Source organism: Myxine glutinosa, chromosome 2 (genome assembly GCF_964187855.1).
Source record: "Myxine glutinosa chromosome 2, kmMyxGlut1.1, whole genome shotgun sequence".
In the NCBI taxonomy this organism is placed as follows: domain Eukaryota; kingdom Metazoa; phylum Chordata; class Myxini; order Myxiniformes; family Myxinidae; genus Myxine; species Myxine glutinosa.
In genome coordinates, this window is record NC_136262.1 from 191,672,691 (window position 1) to 191,696,706 (window position 24,016).

A 24,016-nucleotide genomic window follows, 5' to 3' on the forward strand; every position below is an offset into this window, starting at 1 on the left:
TCCTCGACCTTCTCCACCATATTCAAATTATGACCTCATTAGAGTTGTAACACTTCGCTCCTCATTGGATTATCAACAAACTGCATAAAAAGCAAGCCTGGGCAAGATCACGAAATTCCTCCTCTGCTCTTTCTCTGTTTCTGAACCCAGTCTTTCCCTGGCAAATTAACATCACCCACAATCAGGACTCTTCCCTCACCACAATCCATTCTGAATTCTTAATGAACCTTTTAATCTTACTTTTCCGTCACACCAAGAGCCTGATTATATGTGCCAAACAACTCTTCCATCCCGATCTCTATCCACACAGAACACTCTTCATTCATTCCGTACTTCAGATCGCCCTGTTCTCTTGATGTAATATTGTCCTTTACCTAGATTGCGACACTTCCTCCGATTTTCTCTTTCCTTTCACACCTCTACATCTTGTGGCCTTCGATTCTTCTCATTTAGCCAAACAAAGTATCACTTCCTGCAACTCTGTCGTTTATACTCCTTGCTATCTGCTCTCTCTTCAACCTCCTCCATTTTATGTAAACTCCTGATTGACATTGGTGGAGGATCTTTTTTCAAGTTTTCTCTTTCTGGAAGTTTGTTTTCCTGCCTGCCCATCACATTTAAATTTGCATCTTTACTTCAACATAATTTATCACCAAATGTTTTTTTAATATTTTAACATATTTATTTCTGTTTGTTCTCCAGCCACAAAACGTGCTTTTCAGCAATGAGGACATCGTGAAGGTCGTCGACTTTAAAGCTGCCAGAGAGTTTTTCACACGTCGTGAGAAAATGTTTGCCTGCTGTGGCACACCTGGCTACATGGCACCAGAGATCACAGCACGTGGCTACGAAGGTCTCCCAATCGATGTGTGGGCACTTGGCGTCCTGTTCACAAAATTATTTGTTGGACTTCAATTTGATGGACGTAATATTTTTGAAGTGAGTATTGTTGAAAATGGTGTCATGATCATGAATGTGGTGTGTAGGAGGTGCTGATGCGAATGGTGTGTTGTGTGAAGGTAGTCTTGAGTATTTCACATACAGTGCCTTGAAGAAGGTATTTTTGTTGTGTTACAGCCTGTGCCCAGGGTCATTGCCCCAATTTTTTAAAAGCAGTATTATATTCTGCACATTATCTCGATATAAACATAGCGCAATGTATACACTTTAATAAAATCTCCCTTGGTCATTATGGGCCCCTTCTGAATAGGGGGGCCTGGGGGGAGGGGGCACCGAGGCGCCATTGGAGCCATTGTAAACCGGGCCCTGGAGCTCTAAAAGTTCCCTGATATGTGGAATGTCGATCTTCTGGTATATGTGTGACAAATGGAATATATTTGAAATTCAGCATTGATTGTTTTTGAGCCTTTTTTTTCCTTCTATATCTGTGTATTAACCGCACTCCCCACTTTTAACTTTTTTTTGCAGATAAATAAGCGCGATTAATACAGCCTGGTGTTGGCTTAGCGGTTAGGGTGCTGGCTTGGGATCCTAGGATCCTGGGTTCGAATCCCGGTCGATCGCTGAATTAACGCCAGGGGGGTTGACTCAGCCTGTCATCCTTCCGAGGTCGGCAAATTGAGTACCAGCTTGCTGGGATGAATGATCACGGTGTGTACCCCGATTTAGAATAGGTACACCATATCCCTGCGCATCGTAAGAGCGTGCCCAAGGTTTGGCGTCAGGAAGGGCATCCGGCCATAAAAACATTGCCTCAAACAGGGAACCATGATTGTCATGGGACCCGCATGGCTAACCCCTGCTCTTGCGGGGGAAAATGGCCTTAAAACAATCATTCATTCATCCATTTTAAATTCAGCCTGCAACACAACAAGATATTCGAAAAAAGTCAAGGGGTGTGAATACTTTCTGAAGGCACTGTATCAGGAATAAGCAGCCTTGTCCTTGCTTTGCTCGCCCGAGGTCGAATAAACCCACATATACTGTACTTACTATCCAATTATTGAGTTGATATGGTTTCTTTTTCAGCTAAGAAAAAAAACTTTCGTGTTGTACACCATAACTTATTTGATGAATGAAAATGTATTTTATGAGTTTTGAGTCAAACCTTGGTTATAGCATCAGTGAGTGCTTGTTTGGAATATGCTTATTATGCAAATGTAAGTATTTGATTGCAACGATTGTTTCGGATTCGGTCACAAATACATTTTTTTGCTTCTTTGCAGACGTCGCATGACAAGACTGACTTCAATGTGGGAAAAAGTTCACCAACCTCTGGAAGGGAAACATTGGTTTCCCTTCTGACTGGGATGCTTCAGAAGGATCCAATGGAGAGGCTCACTATGACGGTGATGGATTTATACAGTTTTCAACTGCAGTATTTTATTTGCATGAACAAGAATGTTCACACACGCTGGGATTGCTAACCTGTTATTGTGGATCAAAATGCAATTGCTCACCAGTGGAGGTGTTTCATGATCGTGTTTATATTTGATTCCAACACATTCATTGTTTTGCAGGAGATTGTGAACCACACCTGGTTCAAGGAAAATCACCCAGTGGAATTTTTAAGGTAACGGGCAATCATTTTTTTCTCTTTTTGCACCTTCCATTCTTATACAGACTTGGCATTTAATATGGAATATTTTTTTTTGTGGGGGTGAACTTGCTTTTCAACATGTCTTAGAACCAAAAGTTCATTGGAATTATGTTGAAATTATTCTAGCTTTTGTTAAGGTGACCTTTAAAAGAAACAAAAAACACATTTGACATTTCGAAACAAATGAATTGACCCTTGAAAGTGATGTAAACTGATATCGAACTCAATTCATGGACAGTACTGTGTTAAACTTCTGTACGTTTTCCAGAAGTATCTCTTTATTTTGCACATTAGCCAAACATTTTTAAACAAAAACAAAAGTTAAATTACGACTGGGATTATGGACAGTAAAATTACAGTTCAGTACTTCGTGTAACCCCCACGAGCATTCAGGAGAGCACGTTCATGTTGAGGCATGCTGTTCACGAGATTTGCCAAGATTTGGACAGGAATCGCTTGCCATGCAGTGACAATAGCCTGCTGCAATTCACGCACAGAGGTCGGCTGCTGGTCCAAGTGGTCAATTTGACCCGTTAATTCTGCCCACAAGTTCTCAATCGGATTCATATCCGGGGACATGGCAGGTCACTCCATATGCTCTACACCACGGTCAGCAAGAAAGTGTCGGATCATGCGAGCACGATGAGGCCGTGCATTGTCATCTTGGAAGACAAAGTTTCATCGAAAGGCTGCACGAGCAAATGGAAGCAATGTTTCTTCCAGAATGGCCCCGTACTTGAACTGGTTCAGGTTTCCATTCAGAACAACCAGGTCAGTTTTGCCCCCTGCATGAAAAGCAGCCCAAACGGTCACCCCACCACCTCCAACTTGGACTCTTGGCACTATGCAATCTTTGTTGCAGGCTTCATGCACTTGTCTGCGCACTCGGACGCGGCCATCTTGACGATATACCAGAATCCTAGACTCGTCACTGAAGATCACGTGATTCCAGTGTCCTGGCTGCCATTGGCGGTGCTCTCTGGCCCACTGCAATCGGCGCTGGCGGTGTTGTCTGGTCAGGCATGGCTTTCTCAGGGGACGCCTGGCATGATAGCCTGCTTGAACCAGTCATTGGTTGACTAGCCTTCTGGATACAGGCACATTTGTCAGTTGCTGCCACTCAGCCCTAAGCCGATTAGCTGACTTGGTACGGCCATTGCGGACTAACCGGTGCAGCTGGCGATCATCCCTCCTTGTGGTTCTGCGGGGACATCCTGGCCTCGGTATTGGAGTAGGGACACCCCTCTGAGCATTTCGTTTCAGGATCTTTGACACCTGACCTTGAGTGATGCCATACTGCCCAGCAATAGCACGCTGTTTCATGCCGTAATTTCGTAAAGCCACCACTCCATGACAAACAGCATTGTCGAGTTGACGGACCATCTCCAGAGGAAGCGGCAATAACTTTTGGAGACGTGCAGCAGTTGTTTTCCACTAATACAGAACGCAACAACCCTTGTATACCCGATTGTGAAGCCAATCATCAAATGCACCTGTCCGTACATTTTGCCACGCCACCTGTGATATAATCCTGTTGTTGACCTCTTGCTGCGACAGACAATCAGTGACATGGTTCTTTTAACAAATAAATCACCAAAGTGTAAAAGAAACTCACCAGATTGATATACTGAGTGAAGAAAGTAAACCCAAGTCAAGAAAAAAAAAATATTCCATATTAAATGCAAGTCTGTAGTTTCTCTGCAAAATAGAGTCTCATGGAAGAGCATCGTGATAGAGAACGTGAACTTATAATATGGAAGCAGGGCAAGTCCAGAACAAAATAAACACTAACTTCTGGTTCCAGGTCCGAGTACGTTCGACTTCAATCATGCCATATGTCTTTCCAGTTTATCAAAGCTAAGGGTTCAGACGAGATCCGTTGTCTCCAAAGTGTAATTCTAAAGAGTTCTGGAGGGTTCCAAAGGTTAATGCTAAAGGTTTCCAAAGCATATATTTGATTACAATGGCTACACCCCTGGCATATGTTCAGTCTTGTTTTCTTTTTCTCAGGAAACACTCGCCTCTCCAAATATCCACACGTACACCCACTCACGTAACCACAGCACCAACGCTGGTAACTTGCAGCGGTTCATGCACACTGGAGGCCTACGAGGCCTCACAACCAACATGGAGAGAAATAAACCCATAATAATTTTCCCTTCAGAACCCTGCATAATTATCCTATAGAACTCTCTCGGATTCAAACCCAGGCTGGACAGCTCAGAGGTGAGTGTAGGTGCTTGCAACTTGAAGGGGAAAGAAAAAAGTGTGGTTAAAAAAAGAACTCTTTGGTGATCTTTACATCGTCTTTACCACTTGACACTTCTTGGCTTCATTGTCAACTGTGTTTGAAGACGCTTGGTCGGGAAGCACAGTGCAGTGGTGTTTGCTGTCGAAATGTAGAAAACGCATACCTGATGCAGTCTGATTTTCACCTCCGTGGCTGCATTTTTATTCTCATTGTTTCTTATTTGCGACATTTATTTAACGACGGCTTTATGAAATCCTTATTTTCTGCAGGAATGCTGAGCCTAAAGTGATAAATGTATCTGTTGAGGAAGAGCCACCAACTGGTGAGTTTTGAGAATTAATCTTTTTTACAAAATAAATTATCGTGTCATTTACAAGTACACGAAGAGATACCTGAAAATGTTTGTTGTTGATTTGTTTCTTTTTAAATTTGCTGGTGGTGGCTGCTTGTTCCTCATGACAGTGTCACAAACAACTTCCTCTCATCACAGTAATCTTTCCCGTGAATGTTCCAAACATTTTGTTTTGATCCTTCAGTGACACCATGACGGTGTTTTAGCAGCTTCACTCGGTCACAGGTGTAACTACAGTGCAGAGGCATCTGATGTGTAATATTTGGCCAAGCTGAGCATCACCTCCAGCAATACAAAACAATGCTGATTGGTTATATTGATGGAAGAGGAAGAAGGCAAGGATTAAAATGGACAGACAAGATGATGGAATAGATGAGGAAGTTGAAGATACAGCTGCTGAATAAACATTTGGATCGTGTTCCAAAGAGGCAACCTCTGGATTGTAGACGGTACCAGATGATGGTGAAACAGCAAATCAATTTCGATGAAAATATAAGACGACATGGTCACTGAGGTGGAGGAAACGCTGAAAGGAAGCAAGTAATAGGTTTGGGTTGGGAATGGTGAATGCGGTTCATCAAGATCATGGTCAGGAGGATGGATGACGTGAGATGGTGGTTAAACTGAGTGTCCCGTCTGCCAGCATGAGGTGGTGAGTGTTAGAGATCACATGGTGTCCTTCGCAAAGAGTGGGGAGCTATCACTGGCACCCTGGGCAAATTCCAAATTCCTGCCATTATCAGCAGAGGTCACTGCATCAGCGGAACATCCCCCTTCTCAGCCAGTGATGCTTGGTACTCCACAGTCCTGTTTGTGCAAATTATGAACATGGAGGAAGACTGCTTTGTCTGACTCTCAAATATAAGTCCCATTAACATCCATCTACAAACGTAAATTTGCCTTCTTTGTTGTTGTCCAACACTGTTTCAGATGCATTTGTGTGTTATTTTTCCTCCATTATTCCTTTATCCTTTTTCTGAAGAGAATCCCCCATTTAGAAATTGTACTGTGTCCAACAGGGCTGTACAGACGTGCTGAATTTACCTCTGAACTGTGCAGTCTGCTTTGCTTCTCATACTGACCGTGCACTGTCGAATAAAGCACTGACCGTGCACTGACATATGACGGACTATTTTTGGCTTTTTTGGTCCGGCGAAGGGTTGATGCCAGAAATGTCAGCTTCCCCTCGCTTGCAACTAACTGTGGAAAGCATGGTCTGATCGATGTCCTTCCTTGGGATTCCATCTGTTCCATAAAATCAAATGGTGCTTCACAATCCCTCTCGAACTTGTGCTGGGTATTCTGTCTGGGAGCATTAGTTTGGAGACATTAAACATATCTTCGTGTCTTTCATGAAGAGTTGGCAAGTCAGCGCCGGCACCCTGAGCAACTTACAAATTCCTGCCTTTACCCACTACAATCATGTCAAGCCTCGCCAACCAGTTCCTGAAAGACTTGGGTCAATTCTGCATGACCTGCGCCCTTGACCTCTTCCCAAGGGATATGGAATGTGCACTTATGGCTGGCAAAGAAGAAGACAAAGACTAATTGATGAAATTGATGTCTCATTTCCACAATGCACACACATCTGAACACGGTGATATTCTGTGCATTGTTGTTTTTCTGTCACAATATCGGTTTTTTGTTCATTTTGTCTCTTCTTTCCAGGATCTTCTCTCCATCATGGTGAAAATGATGAGAGTACTTCCAGTGATGAGGATAAAGAGTACCATGTGGGGCAGGTCGTGGTAAGCAAGACATTTGATTACCTTTTTCCAGTAATTGCTCAGTTTGCGTCAGGGATGCTTTCCTGAAATGTGCGACGATTATCAAAACGATTTAAATCAAAACAATTTTTATGCCTTCACCGACGAAATCGCCAGACATTGTTTTCAGGTTGTCCGTCCGGATGTCCTTCCGTCTGTATGACCATACATACGTCTGTGGATCCATCTGTGATAGCATTTTGTTGCCGCGTTAACTTGAGAAGGGCTGAAGGGATCTTAGTCAAACTTGGTGCAGGTATGTATAATTTTAGTGAAAAATGAACTGATTCGATTTTGGGGTCGCGAGGTCAAAGGTCAGAGGTAATGTAAGGTAAAAATCCTGTTGCCGCGATAACATGTGAACCAGTGACGTGATTCTGACCGTAGTCGGTGCAAGTGCGTATTATGATGCAAAGATGAACTTATTTGATTTTGGCGTCAAGAGGTCAAAGGTCAAAGTCTGTGATAGGTGAATAACTTGAGAACGACTGAAGCGATCTAATTCAAACTTGGCACAGGCATGTATAATGATTTGAAGATTAACTGATTAAATTTTCGGGGCAAGAGGTCAGAGGTCCCCGTTAAGTAAAAAATCTGTCACTGTTCTAACTTGCGAATCGGTGATGGGATTTTGCCCAAACTTGATATAAGTATATATAATGATGCAAAGATGAACTGATTAAATTTTGGCATCAAATGTGAGAAATGAGGTGATTTTGTGATATTGGTAAGGTCATATTTAATAAAATAAAATAAAATAATAAAAACACCTTTGAAGGCCATTTTTCCCCGCAGAGCAGGCGTTGGCCTTTTTCGGGCACCGTGGTCCCCTTTTTGAAGCAATGTTTTATGGTCAGATGCCCTTCCTGCCACCAACTCTGTTACGGATTCGTCACTTCCGTTGTTGTGGTTTTCATCCACTGTAAACATTTTTGATTCCATGTACTATTATTGTTGTCATTTAAGGGAAATAGATATTGCTATTTTCAAAAGGTAAAAACGTTAATGTTTTAAATGAAACCGGAACCGGACGACGAAGAAGAGGAGGAGGAGAAAAAGAATGCGGAGCGAGTGAGTCGGACAAGAAGGAGCCGAGCTACTTGGAGGTTTGGAGCGAACGTTGATGAACGGGAGTCACTTGCGAACTTTCGGGTTTCCCGGGAAAGGGATTCCTGCGACAGAGTTGTTATTGCTGTGATAGATCAACCTGCGTGTCAGGTTTTTGGCGGTTGATTCCGAGGAGAATCATTTTCGGGCCGTTCCGCCTCGGAACGGGCCGTCGGCCATTTTGACTCGCGCGCTTTGCGCGTCGCGCAAGGTTCTTTGCTTCGCTTCAGCCGTTTTCACCACATTCAGACGTTTATCTGGTGTGTGTGTATGTGTGTGTGTGTGTGTGTGTGTGTGTGTGTGTGTGTGTGTGTGTGTGTGTGTGTGTGTGTGTGTGTGTGTGTGTGTGTGTGTGTGTGTGTTTGTGTGTGTAACGTGGATTTTGAAGGGAAATCTGCGGTTCGCCGATTTGGAGCCTTGAAACGTCAATACCCGAGTGTGTGATTTCCCAGTCGCCTGGAGAGCGCCTTTGCGCAGCTTTGGCCGCGTGACTGTGACTGTCATCCGATCAGGATTCTGATCTTAATTGTACATCGTTCTGACGATCGCTGGAGCGGAATACGACTTTGGCTTGATGCGGGAATAGAGACATTGGGGAATGTTCTTCTTTTCGCTCACTTGGAGCACAGTGAGTTATATGGTACGAACCTGATGGTACCATCAAAGGAAATATATATTGGTTGTACAATTTATTACTATTGTTGTTGTACTGTTATTCTTGTGTGATCTTAATACAATATTTGTTTGTTGGTAACAATTGGTGTGGCTTCACCATTGATCTTTGACATACAGAATAACACATTTTTCTGCCGTGACTCCTCTCGGGGCTCGGAGGTACACCGTGACCAGGGGGTTTGGGGAGGAGCATGTAACAGAAATTGGGGGCTTGTCCGGGATAGAAATTGGGGGCTCGTGCAAAATTGGCCAAAATAGAAATTGGGGGCTCGTCTTTGCTGACAAAATTCCTAAAATTTCGTCCGGGATTAAATTCCCTAACATTCGTCCGGGATAGAATTCCCTAACATTCCCAAAATTCCCAAATTTTGAATTTTTCTATCATTCCCAAATTTGTCAAAAAAATTGGAAAATGTTTGTGTGCAGGTCAACAGGTGCTAACTAATAGTCCCCATGATGTTTGACGCAGAAAAGTTTGCGGCGTACCCTACTGAGGCACAGTTCCAAGCGTTAAAATGATCGGAACTCTTGAGATTGGCCAAACATTTTAACTTGGAGGTCCGAGCTCATATGAAGAAAGCAGAGATGCAGACATTGGTGGTAGAATCTCTGGTGGGACAAGGAACATGGAAAGAGGTAGCCTTGGATTGGTTACCCGAGGAAGAAGAAAATGTGGAGCTCCGTAAAATCGAGATGCAACTGCAGAGCCAGGAAAGGTTAAAAGAGTTGGAATGGAAAGCCGAGGAAAGAAGAGCAGAGGAAAGGATAGCTGAAAGGGAACTCGAGGAAAGAAGAGCAGAACAGGAATGAGAACTCGAGGAGAGAAGAGCAGAGGAAAGGAGAGCTGAAAGGGAACTCGAGGAAAGAAGAGTAGAACAGGAACGAGAACTCGAGGAGAGAAGAACAGAGGAAAGGAGAGCTGAAGAAGAGAGAACAGCAGAGGAAAGGAGAGCTGAAGAAGAAAAAAAGAGCAGAGGAAAGGAGAGCCGAAAGGGAGGGAGTTAAAGGAACGTGACATGGAGTATCAGAAGGAACTCAAACTCAAGGAGCTGGAATTAATGGGAGAATGGAGAGAAGTAGTATCCATGCCGGCTAGTTCGACAACTAGTCAGAACACTTGGGATGTTGGCAGGCATGTGAGGCTGGTTCCACTCTTCAATGAAAAGGAGGTAGCCAAGTTTTTTTTTACACTTTGAGAAAGTGGCTAAAATGGCCTGTGGGGTCCTGGACTATGTTAGTGCAAAGTGTTTTGGTGGGTAAAAGCTCAAGATATCTATCCGGCTTTACTGATTGACCAATGTGCAGATTATGAGATAGTGAAGAAAACCATTCTCAAAGCCTATGAATTGGTCCCTGAAGCTTACCGGCAAAAATTCAGGAATGCCAGGAAGAGGGAGAGTGAGACCCATGTGGAGTTTGCCAGAATGAAGGAAACCATGTTTGATCGGTGGTGTGACTCGTAGGGGATTGGGAAAGACTTCAACCTGTTGTGACAATTGATCTTGGTGGAGGAATTCAAACAGTGTGTCCACGCGGACATTAAAGTCCATCTGGATGAAAAGAACGTACCAGAATTGTATGAGGCAGCAACCGTGGCAGATGACTATGCCTTGACACACAGGATGGGGTTCCACAAACATAACTTCCCACCTAGAGTTAGCCAGGGGAGTTATGGTAAATCAGGGGTGGATAACAAATATTCATGGAGGCGGCCTCGAGATGACTATGAGGACAAATCTGATACCACGACTTTTAGGGATCAGAAGACTACAGTTCCAAGACAGACTTATCTTCCGGGGGGCCCGAGGCAGACCACGAGTTTTTCCTCCGGGTCGACTTGTGCTTTTTGCAAGAAACCTGGACATTTGATGTCCCAATGTTATGCCCTGAAAAGGAAAAATCAGGAGCGGAGTCAGACTAGTACAACTCCGAATGCATTGGCAAATGCGAGAAATCGTCCTTGGAGGACAGTGCCTTGTGAAGGTTCCCATGCCAAAGTTACGGCATCACAGAACGACCTTGTTCAAGAGGGTTACAAACCTTTTATTTCAGAGAGGTTTGTGTCACTGGATGGAGACTCGACTAACCAGAGACCTGTTAGGATATTGAGGGACACAGGAGCACATCAATCTTTGATACTTGAAGGCATTTTGCCATTGTCAGAGAAGACGGCAACTGGTGTTAGTGTTCTTTTACAGGGGGTTGGTGGCTATGTTAAAGCTCCACTTCATGTCATCCATTTGAAGTCTGATTTGGTCTCAGGACTGGTCACCGTAGGTTTACAAGCCACTCTTCCTGTAGAGGGAATCTCTTTTGTTCTCGGGAATGATTTGGCCGGTGGTCAAGTTTCTGGTAATCCGATGTTTGTTGAAAAGCCTAGTATGGAAAATAACACCGCACAGTTAGAGCAGGAGATTCCGGGTATCTTTCCATCCTGTGCCGCAACTCGGGCTATGGGTAGGAAGCGCTCTGAAGAGAAGGAGAAGGTACTGACGTCACGCTTTGCACAGACACTTCTTGTCGAGTACCCTGAAACTAAGTGTCAGCACACACAAGTCATGGATGGAGGCAATGTTGGCAAGCTGTTTGTAGGTGGACTGAACTTTGACACAAGTGAAGATGTTCTGGACTTTATCTTTGGCAAATATGGAGCACTCTTGGCAGTGCTGCTGATAAAAGACAGGGAGACGCAAAAGTCGAGAGGGTTTGGCTTTGTCATGTTTGAAAACACAAAGGACGCCAAAGATGCAGAAAAGGATTTGAATGGCAAGGATTTGGATGGTCGGACCATAACAGCAGAGAAGGCAGGCCATGGACGTCGAGGGGGCTACAGAGGAGGAAAACGTGGAGGTAGTGTCAGGGGTGGCTATGGCTCCCGGGGTGTGAGTAGTAGTTTTGGTGGCGGCCGCAGTCGTGATTGCTACGAAGGCTCCCAGCAGCAGCAGCGCAGTTTTGGCAACTCTCGACGGGATGACGATTACGGTGGTAGCCGAGATGGGGACCGCTACTCACGTGATAACAGCACCCGACTCGACAACCGTGATTATGATTTTTATGATCAAGAGAAGAGTTGGAAGCACTGAGTGCTCAGGAGCAGCTGAGCCAAGATTCCTACACGGATTAACCCGTGAACTCCACGTTCCAAAATGCGTCCATGCAGTGAATACTTCCAGGCCTCACCACCCAACCACCATGAAACCTGGCTCTCAGCTCGGCCTCCTTAAAAAGTGCTACAGATTTGCTTTGCTTTGGATTTTTGATCACAACTCCTTAACCTTCATTCAAAAAATGAAAAATAAAAACCAGAGGTTGATGAGATGGAGTTTGGCTTTGCAGGAGTTCAACTTGGAAATTTAGCATGTAAAGGGCAGGGACAATGTCGTTGCTGATGCTTTGTACAGAGTGAACTAACTTTGGAAATTTCTGTCGGTTGTTTGGAAGTTTTGTTGCTTTATTTTGGGAAATATTAATTACCGTTGCTCACGGGAATTGATGATTTGGGTGTGAGTTTTACTTTTGTTTGTTAAAAGAGTTTTGTTAAAAGAAAAGGGGGGGGGGGGGGAAGTGTTACGGGTTCATCACTTCCGTTGTTGTGGTTTTCTTCCACTGTAAACATTTTTGATTCCATATACTGGTGTTGGGCTAGCGGCTAGGGTGCCGGCTTAGGATCCTAGGATCCTGGGTTCGAATCCCGGTCGATCGCTGAATTAACGCCAGGGGGGTTGACTCAGCCTGTCATCCTTCCGAGGTCGGCTAATTGAGTACCAGTTCACTGGTAATTCCCTGTTTGTCGTTAAAGGCGGCAAAAAGGGTTGGCGTCAGGAAGGGCATCCGGCCGTAAAACATTGCTTCAAAAAGGGGACCAAAAAACAACAACAACCACGGTTCCCGAAAAAGGCCAACCCCCGCTTGCGGGGAAAAATGGCCTCTAAAGGTGGTTATTTTTAAAATATATTTAAACTGATTTTGATTGATTCCATATTCCATTTTTGATTTTGAAAGCCTGGTGTTGGCTTAGCGGTTAGGGTGCCGGCTTGGGATCCTAGGATCCTGGGTTCGAATCCCGGTCGATTGCTGAATTAATGCCAGGGGGGTTGACTCAGCCTGTCATCCTTCCGAGGTCAGCAAATTGAGTACCAGCTTGCTGGGATGAATGATCACGGTGTGTACCCCGATTTAGAATAGGTACACTGTATCCCTGCGCATCGTAAGAGCGTGACCAAGGGTTGGCGTCAGGAAGGGCATCCGGCCATAAAAACATTGCCTCAAAACAGGGAACCATGATTGTCATAGGGGCCGCAAGCCTAACCCCTGCTCTAGCGGGGAAAATGGCCTTAGAACGATCATTCATACTAATATTGTTGTCATTTAAGGCAAATAGATATTGCTATTTTCAAAATGTAAAAAAGTTAATGTTTTAAATGAAACAGGAACCGGACGGCAAAGAATAGGAGGAGAAAAAGAAGGCGTAGCGAGTGAGTCGGACAAGAAGGAGCCGAGATGCTTGGAGGTTTGGAGCAAACGTTGACGAACGGGAGTCACTAGCGAACTTTCGGGTTTCCCGGGAAAGGGATTCCTGCGACAGAGTTGTTATCGCTGTGACAGATCAACCTGCGTGTCAGGTTTTTGGCGGTTGATTCCGAGGAGAATCATCGTCGGGCCGTTACGCCTCGAACGGGCCGTCGGCCATTTTGACTCGCGCGCTTTGCTCGTCGCGCAAGGTTCTTTGCTTCGCTTCAGCCGTTTTCACAGCATTCAGACGTTTATCTGGTGTGTGTGACGTGGATTTTGAAGGGAAATCTGCGGTTTGCCAATTTGGAGCCGTGAAACGTCCATACCCGAGGGTGTGATTTCCCAGTTGCCTGGAGGGCGCCTTTGGTTTTCCCAGTCGCCTTGAGGGCGCCTAGCGCAGCTTTGGCCGCGTCACTGTGACTGTCATCCGAATGGGATTCTGATCTCGATTGGACATCGTTCTGACGATCGCTGGAGCGGAATACGACTTTGGCTTGATGCGGGAATAGAGACATTGGGGAATGTTCTTCTTTTCGCTCGCTTGGAGCACAGTGAGTTATATTGTATGAACCTGATGGTACCATCATACTAAATATATATTGGTTGTACAATTGATTAATATTGTTGTTGTACTGTTATTCTTGTGTGATCTTAATACAATATTTGTTTGTTGGTAACAATTGGTGTGGCTTCACCATTGATCTTTGACATACAGAATAACACATTTTTCTGCCGTGACTCCTCTCGGGGCTCGGAGGTACACCGTGACTCGGGGGTTTAGTTGAGGAGCACGTAACACCTGTTAGTCGCCTCTTGCGACACACAGGGAATTACCAGTGAACTGGTACTCAATTTGCCAACCTCAGAAGAATGACAGGCCTTCCTGGTGGTAATTCAGCGATCGACCGGGATTCAAACCCAGGATCCTTGGATCCCTTCCAGCACCCTAACCGCGAAGCCAACACCAGGCTTAAGGTCATATTTTATGTCAGCTAAAAATGTGATACTTGAGAACAGCTGAATGGATTTATATCAAACATGGCACAAGTACAGTATGTGTAATGATGTAATAATGTGGGCGTATTGGTCGATGTCACGACGTCGAAGAGTGTCGTTCTAGTTCCCATCAGCATTAATAGGATAAGCTTGGGATGCGTTCCTAATGTCGCCACTTCACGTATTGTATTTCACTTTTTACCGATGATATTCCTCTGTTTTTGAGTAATGACAGCTATATTCAAGTACACAAACGTACGGTAGTTCTGTCGACGATTTTGCAATCTTCCAATTTGGTACTTTGCCATGTATTATGGCATTTCTATCAGTCTTGTAGGTTCTGAAAATGTTCGAGAATCAAAGGTGTGGCTTATAAAGCGACGTAAGAGTGAGTTGAGGCGACGCAAGTCGGGTATTGCTGTAATTGCGTGACGACATAATGTGTGGTATTACTCTATTTATAATATCAATTATTTCCTCCTTTTTAGTTCCCATGATTGAGGATGCTGTGAAGAGAAACAGTTTGAGATGGTTTGGTCATGTGTTGAGGAAGGATGAAAGTGACTGGTTGAGAAGAGTGATGGAAATGAATGTAGACGGAAGTGGAGGATGGGTAAGACCGAGAAAGTCTGAGCTAAAGATGGTCGAAGAAGAAATGCGGGCAAGGGGGTTAACAAGGGGAGATGCAGAAAATAGGGCAAAATGGAGAAGATTGTCATGGGGACCGCAAGGCTAACCCCCGCTCTTGCAGGGAAAATGGCCTTAAAATGCCTGTTGTTGTTGTTGTTATCTTTAGTTCCCATGAGATCTCTTATCGTCGTTGATGTGACCCGCCGAGCCTGAGTTTGTCTGTCCGCTCACTTATACTTGCCTACAGGTAACAATTTGAAACCGATCTTCACAAAACTTCACGAAACGGTGCAGTTCGTGGTCCGACAAAATCCGATATATGTTTGAAGTCAAAAGGTCAACATAGGCTAAAGGTCAACCACCTTTTTTCAAATTTCTAAAATCCTTTCATCTGATTGATTTGAAATTTGAAGAGGATTTGCATATCTGGTCGCTGAATTCAAACACCAAGTATTTTTGAGATCAACACAGGCCAGATTTCTAAAATCCTCAATTTTCATCCGATTAAATTGAAATTTGAAGAGGATTTGAATATCTGCTCAGTGATTTCAACCACCAATTACCTTTGAGGTCAACATCAACCAAAAGGTCAACATAGGCCAAAGGTCAACCACTTTTTTCAAATTCCTAAAATCCTCAATTTTCATCCGATGGACTTGAAATTTGAATAGGATTAACATATCGGCGAACTGAATTCAACCACCACCAATTTTTGAGATCAACATAGGCCAGATTTCTAAAATCCTCAATTTTCATCCGATTAACTTAAAGTTTGAAGACTATTTCCATATCAGGTCACTGAATTCTACCACTAATTATTTTTGAGGTCACAAGGATGCTCTACTGAGTGCCATTCTACTTTGTTCTGTTTTGCCAAGTGTCGCTCTATGTGTGATTTTTCATTTGTCTGCCTGTCGAGAATGGTGAAGTTCATATTCGCTGATATGAACTTGGTCTTCACAGAATAAATATGATTTTCTCTGCAAGCGTTGGTCCGATTGAGAGGAAATTTTCACCATTTTCAGCACGTCCTCCTGCAGAAATTTGAAAAAAAGTGGTTGACCTTTGGCCAATGTTGACCTTTTCGCATATGTTGATACGTTGGCCTATGTTGACCTTTTGGCTGATGTTTATCTCCAAAATAGTTGGTGGTTGAAGTCTATTCGCTGATATGAAAATCTTCTTCAGATTTCACGTCAATCGGATGAAAATTGGGGATTTTAGAAATTTGAGAAAAAGTGGTTGACCTTTGACATATATTGATCTCAGAAATAGTTGGTGGTTGAATTCAGTGAACTGACGTGCAAATCCTCTTCAAATTTCAAGTCATCGGATGAAAATTAACTTTGTCTTCACAGAATAAATATGATTTTCTCTGCAAGCGTTGGTCCATTTGAGAGCAAATTTTCACCCTCGGTGAAATTTTCACCATCGGAAATTGTCACCATTTCTATGCACCATCGGTGGATTGGTGCACCTTTTCCTACAGAATTTTTTTTTAATGATAATTATGACGTCATCGGTAATGTGGTACGGGCCCATCTTGGAAAAAACCGAAAAACTTTGCACCTCTGTATCTCCAAAAGCGCTGCATAGAAAAAATTGAGACATAGCTCATTGTAAAGAACTCTTCATGGGGAATAACATTTTAATTATGTCATTGGTGCCTCCATTATGACGTCATAATTTGATAAGTAAAAAAACCATCTGATCAAAATGAAATTTTATGAGCGTCATCGAGGGATGAATTGGTGGAGGGAAAAAAATGACGTCATCGGTCACGTGGTTCGGCCGCCATATTTGATTTAACACAAAAGCCTTCAAAACCACAAAAAACACGTCTTGGCGAGAGTCTGCAATCTCTGATTGCTCTTTCTTAATTCAATTTTATTTCAGAAGCAATGTTGTGAAGCTCTGTTTGTGCCTTTGTTTTCAGTTCAAGACATGGGAGGTTATCTCCAAAATTGGAGAAGGAAGTGCTGGATTCGTTTACAAAGTAAAGAATGTCAACTCTGCAGAACAGGTACAAGCTGTGTGTGATATACTTGCTCAGTCTTCATTTCACTTTCTGGGAGATGGAACAGTTTGTGGGAGGGGAGATAGAACACAGAACTGAACACAGTGGAAAATACAGACAGCAAGCAGTGTAGAGGGACGCGACGCGGAGACACATGGAAGAAGGACGAGAGCAAAGGGATCGGGAAATTCTGCATCTCAATGTATCGTATCTTCTCTATTTCTGTTGAGATGATTGATGCTTTTTCTTTTGACTTGCAGGCCCCACATCACTCCTGCAGAAAATTACAAAATAGATGTGATTGCAATGAACAAATAATGTGTAATCTGTGACAGATGATGGTTGTGTGCCAGAAATCTCACCAAAAATAATGGGGAAAACCACTTGATGCAAAGTTGAGGGGGCTTCTTCATTCCGAGCATTGATTTTTCTTTTCTTTTTCCCCCCCAATTATCACTGATGCCCATAACTGCCCCCCCCCCCCCTCACCTCACCCCATTCTATTCCCTCATCGCTTGTACCTCAATGTTTTGTCCTTCTTCCAATTCTTAACACTCAAATAGATTCACTTGTGGTGTGTTGATGTAATCGTTTGCCTATTCCCCTTTTTATCGTCCGTCTGTGTGAAATTGTTCCTTTCTGTCATTTATCTCCGACGTTGACTTTAGTATAAACAGATATAATTAATTGTACATCACCACACACCAATATCATATTTATATACTCATTTTCCCATATTGTAACTGAGATGATGTAATCCGATCTCTTGTCGCCTCTTTCAGGTTGCTTTGAAGTTGGCAAAATCTTTGGGAGATGGACGAATGGTAAATTTGTGTTTATATTGAGATAGTGATGTTTTTACCTGTTGAACTAACAACACGGTTTAACTTACCTCTGAACTGTCCTGGTAGAATCTTTGTCTGTGATACATCTTTGTCTCTTGGCTCCTGAGGCCGTGCGTCTCCGTGTGAGAGTTACAATCTCGTGGTTATTGTGATGGGGTGACTTAACCTGAATCCAGTTTTCGAATGAATTTGTATAATTTTCCCTTTCTGTTTTCTACTTTTTTTTTTCTTTTTTTTTTGCAGATGTTGAATGAAGCATACATGATGTCGAGGCTTCATCACCAAAACATTGGTAAGTATGGATTTCACTGAAAATTATTGAAGTTTGATTGCTATAGAATATATTTATATGATGATAATATGAATGCTTAGAATGAAATGCACCTCTTAATATCAATTTCATTGACTTCAAGAAGGACTTTTATCATGTTAATATAGCAAGCCTGTGGAAAATACTGGGATCTTCTGGAATTACACAGAAGATGCTCACTCTAAAAAGCAAATTATACAACTACTTTGAATACCGTGTCATCCTGAACACCTACTTATCACAGTTGTTCTCGGTAGAGTCTAGAGTTCACCAAGGTTGTATCATATCACCTATCCACTTTCTGATTACAATCGACTGGATCATGAGGAACACCACATCAGATAGACCTGGAGGCATCCAGTGTACCCTTTCCACCCAACCTGAAGATCTGGACTTTGCTGACGATTTAGCTGTTTTGTCATCAAGGGACACACATTTGCAAGGACAAACTGACAAGCTCGCTAGCTTGGCGAGAAGGATAGATCTTAATATCAATACCACCAAGACCAAGGTGAGAACATCAACACCGTACCTCCTGCATCCATTACTGTAAATGGAGAAGCCCAGGAGATTGCAGATGAGTTTCCATACCAAGGCAGTCTAATCAGCAAAGACAATGGAGCCAAGAAAGACAAGTAAGAATCCACAAAGCTTGTAATGCAATCGCTCAAATCCATTCTATCTGGAAGTCGAAGCAGTGCAGCCTGAAAACAAAGATAAGACTTATAAACGGCAATGTCAAGTCTGTTCTTCTGTTTAGCTCTGAGTACTGGCGGGTTATAAAGTCAGATATGGGCAATGTGGAATCTTTTCACAATGGATGCCTTGGAAAATCTGCCGCATCTTCTGGCGAAATAAGATATCCAACAAAGACTTGCATGAAATAATCGGTTGCCACAGCATTGCCTTTGAAATTCAGTGTCGCTTTTTCCAATGGTTTAGCTACATGCTGAGAATGTCCCCTGACCGAATCCCCAATGTTGCTTTCGGATGGACAGTGCCTGGAAGGAGGGAACCAGGTAGGCGAAAAACAACTTGGCGTTGGACTATGGTAACTGATCTGGAGGAGTTGGGTCTATCATGGTGTGGGGCACAGAATGTAGCTCAGGATCGAGATAAATGACGAAAGCCTGTAACAGCCTTATGTCCCATTGGGACGAAGAGGGTAAGTAAGTAGGTAAGGAAGAAATGATATTATAATGTGATACATATGAGTGTAATATAAGTTTTAGTGGATGGTTGGATGGAGGTGCTGTCATGGACATTTCTATCAGGTAAAGTGTTTGTCGCTTGATATTGTTGTAAGAATCAAGGTCTACAACATTGTCCCAATAGTAGGTTTAATTCAGTTTCGATCTCTGGCAACACCTGTGAGAAATCATCAAGCTTTGTGTTAGAATTCCGTCATCATAGAAGTAACAATGAATTAGCAATTAGTGCAAGCAAGCCTGGAACATCTAGGAATACACACCATTCGAGTATACACTATCACACAGAATAAATGTCACAGGAATGTGTCGGAGCGATGTTCATCCGAGTTCTTATAGGAGCCTCTCAGTGGTCGGAGACAGCATAACACCTGGGTTCAACTTAGACACAATTTAATTACAGATATATTATCATATAAAGTGATGTGTGATTCAAGTTATTCAAATGTGGTAATACTTTAAATGAAAGTAATGATTAAATAAGATTGAACAAGATTCTCCATTGCTGTGTTGACTGACTGTTTGGACACAACCTTGAAGTTGTGGGTCCATTGATGTTGAGTAATCTGCTGATGTGGAGCTGCGGCCACGTGTAATATATTGTTGCGGTTTTGAGTCTGTCAAGTGAGTTTAATAAAGGTTAAAGTCTGTCCCCCATAGTTAGTCACACAAGCAACATGTAGCCTCGCAATAGTGTAGTTATGTCTTAGTATTTGTGAGCTTAGTTCCCTTCCAGTGTTAATTCTGCGTTGAGTAGGAGCCAGGGAGATAGGCCCTACTTGCCACCGATTTCCCAGCCACCCTAGCCTCGATCCAGTTTGTTAAGCATTGGGTGATCATTGGCCGAGTTAACACGAGGTAGGCGTAGGGAGGATCGGGGCGCAGTCGAGGTGGAGCGGCAGAAGCAATGACGGTAAGCACGAGCCGCCAATCAGAGCTCGAGGGAGATGGCGGCGGCGTGGCGTCAGAGGGCGTGGTGAGAAGATTCTGGTGAGTTTCAGAAGGTTCGGGGGCGTAGCTATAAGAACCGCTGCGCAAAAGCCCTAGAGAGGACTTGACTTGTGGCGAGAGGGAGAGGGAGAGAGAGAGAGAGACAAGAGGAGTGCTGCCTGATGAACTTGACCATTGTATGGGAACGCGCGCGCTAACCAACACCAAGTCTATTTAAGAGAGGAGTTGGTCGTTACATATACGCGGGCGCAGCCAGGCGCGTTCATAACGAAATAGCGCATTTCAGCCGCGCGAGTGAACGAGGCTGGGTAACCGCCAGCCGAGCTAAATTCCGCCCTCTACCGTTTCGCCCCATCATCTGCTTGTTCGAGAGACACGCTACGGGTCCCTGCCTTCACCTACCACCATCTTCGTGGGACGTGCCGGGGCCGTGGAGAGCTGGACGAGGACCATCCCTGGACGCGATGGGGGAACACCTGCCCATCTGCAATCCCCTGTGTGAGTGTGAGTGAGACGGGCCCGTTGTCTCAGGGATAAGTTAGGACTGTTTAAGGATTATTCTGTGTCTCTTCGTCCTTGAACTTGTACATACGTGTGGGAATAATTAAACCCTTGTTCTTTCTTTCTGATTTGATCGTTCCTGTGGTTTCCTCCATTGACTAAGCATGGCACGAATAAGATCGCTCCAATCGGCTTCCACTAGTTGAGACTGTGCGGACCACGTGTACGCAATCCGCTCGGCGTACTAACATCACACGTGGTTCGTGCGAGGCTTGTTTCCTCGTTTCCGTGGCGGCGCGGGTACTTAGGTATGAGCGAGAATTGGTCCCGAAACCCTGTTTCCGCGCTCGCCCGGGAAGGGCGTTGCAAGTCTCGGTTCCGCCAAGGCCCAGCAAAGACAGGGGGATTAATCCCCCCTTGATAAGGGGAAGAATGCCGGCGTAGAGAACCGCAACAATATAATATGTCAAAGGTGTGTCCACAGAGTATTAACTCAGGGGGGTGGACACTTATTCTTCCAAGATAATCTAGTTTTGTATTTTTTATTAATTTTCTCAAATTAGTAGCATTTGTTTTTCACTTGGAAGTTGTGGGTTACGATGTGTAAATAAAGGTGGAAAAAGTCTGATTTAATGCAATTTAATTCCAGGCAATGAGCCAACAAGAGGTGAAAGTTTGAAGGGGGGTGTAGACTTTCCATAGGGACTGTATGTGTGCGTGTGCGTGTGCATATGCATCATTAATGTCGGCTTCCTTCTTGGGTCTACATTGCTGCAATTGGTCTTTATATTTATTATCACAGTGTGAAAAACAACAAGTTACAAATCGTGCTTCTGTCGCATGAATTTCTCACTTCCTTCAACTGTTGACATTTCTTCAACTCGATCAAAGCCAGAGTTCAAGTTTGCAAAACACCTCTTAGCTCCGTCTCTTCATACGCCATCACACAATGCCGGTGCCACCAATGGAGCTTCCTCAGCAAGGGAATTGGTTTGCTCATTGAATGGCTTGCCATTGCTCTCCCAGTAGTAGTTAGGACAGGAATTTGTAACTTGGCTCAGGTGCTGGTGATAGCTCGCCAATTCTTCGCAAAGGAATACTCATTTTGCGACGTCTGAAGGATAACAGGCTGAGTCAACCCACATGGTGGCATTTCAGCGGAGCAATATGGACTCAAATTCAACACCAGAAGATCTTCAGCCAGCAACCTTAACGGTGAAACCAACACCAGGCTTCATGAGGTCCAGTGATGGTGATTGACCATGTGAGAAAAGAACGACGAACTGCTGAGTGCAAGATATAAAAGTAACAAAAACGGCACATAAAATGTCTGCCAATGTGCCCACGATATGAACAAAAGTGGTGAACAAGCGAAGAGAAGATGAGAAGCTGCTGCTGTAAACAGGGCCCTCTTAACAGCTCTTTGCGTTTCACTTTCATTTGCTTTTGTGTAATCAATAATGAGATTCCAACACACTGTAAATCAAATATACTAAGCCAACCGCATCTGAGTTGTGTGTTCGCCAAATGTCGTGTTCTTAGAAGAATTCTGATCAGTTGTTTGCCTCAACTTAAGTCTACTCGATACGAATTGCGATTCGTACACACACGACCCAGATAAATGTTTACATACAAGATCATGAATGGTGATGGTGAAGGGATTATGTTGAGGCTCACCTGTTGACTACAAATCACAAAAATGTGTATGTTGATCACGTTGTTTAAAGGTCTTTGACTTTGGGTAAGATTCTTATGCCATATTAACGTATGCTGCACTATCTTGTTTCCCTTCAGTGAAGTTTGTCTCCTACCAGTCAATATGTCGATGCATTGAGCGTATTGCCTTCTATACGGAGTATGTGGAAGCAGGTGAGGTTTCTGACGTCATTTTGCTGAAAATCCACTGTTTATGTCTGTCAAGTCCACTTGTACTTGAGTAGCCAAATAAGTTAGTAATTGGTAAACATGAATTTTGATGTCGTGATTGTTGGACCATCTCTTTGAGGTCTGACAAATCTCAGTTTCACTCTGTCACTCCGGCACGATTGTAAAAAAACAAACAAACAACCAACTGATCTTTTTTCCTGGTCAGACACAAGAAGTGGTTCGGTTTCTTGACTTTTCGGCTTCACCATCAGCCATCACCTGGATCACATATCAAAGCTGTCTTCAAACTGAGCTGCAGATTCCATCATTCCAAATAACTCCTTAAACTCATAGCCCACAAAGTGTCTGTGTTGGTCAATGGAGACCTCTTGAGAGCTTTATATTCCACAGGATCCAGAAGACCCGTTTGTGATTTTGCTACCTCTCATTTAGGTGATGAGATGGCAGCATCACAAACTGATTTGGTTTCTGTTAAATAAGAAGCTCACAAAATTATTATCATATCACGTGATGAGGCTGAAACACATTGCCAGTTCCTCACATGGCAGATGGCGTGGCTCATCTCATTTATACGGCCTGTCAAAAGAGTGTCTTGGAATAGACTGATATGTCTCCCAATCCTTCACTACACAAGTAGATCCCTCCTGGTTAAACTCAAAGTGCACACTTTCCACACACCTCCACTTTTTTGTTTCTCTTGTCTCACATTTCTGCAATTGTTCCAGAGGGCAATCAATCACATTCTCCACTCGAAGACTTAATGCATGTGGTGCACCACCATCTCATGTCACCCGACATCCTTTCCTCTATTTTTTTCCCATGAACCCTCTTTTCATACGACCCTTTACTTCCAGTGTCCTTTGTTTACTCCTCCCCCCCTCTCTCTCTCTCTCTCTCTCTCTCTCTCTCTCTTTCTCTCTCTCTCTTTCTCTGTCTCCCTCTCCCTCTCTCTCTCTCTCCCTCCTTCTCTCTCCCCCTCTCTCTACATCTTCCTCCCCTTTTCCTGTTCATTCTTTCCACTTTTCCTGTTCATTATTTCCCCTAATTGTGTCTCACTGTGGCCCTCTATCACCTCGCTCTTTCTTCCCTGACCTTTGATTTTGTAATCAAATTTTTATCTTTATCATTTTGTGTTAATTTTAACAATGAAACATTCAAATCTTCAAAAACAAAACAACCTTTCCTCGACTCGTTCCTTCAAAATGAAGAATCCCATTGTGTTGCCTTTGTATGTTGCTGTCTGATGTGTGCAGATTCACTCGCTTCCCAAATTCATGTTCTGAGGAAACGTACAGAAAAAGGGTTGTGGTTTCCCATGAAGCAGGTGAGCTGAAGTTGGTTACGGCCTCAGTGTGATGTTTCTGATGTGGTTTGAAATATGACAGAAAGAATTGCACTCAAAATTGTAAAATTTTAACAACCACAATCTGTGTCCATGTTTGAATATT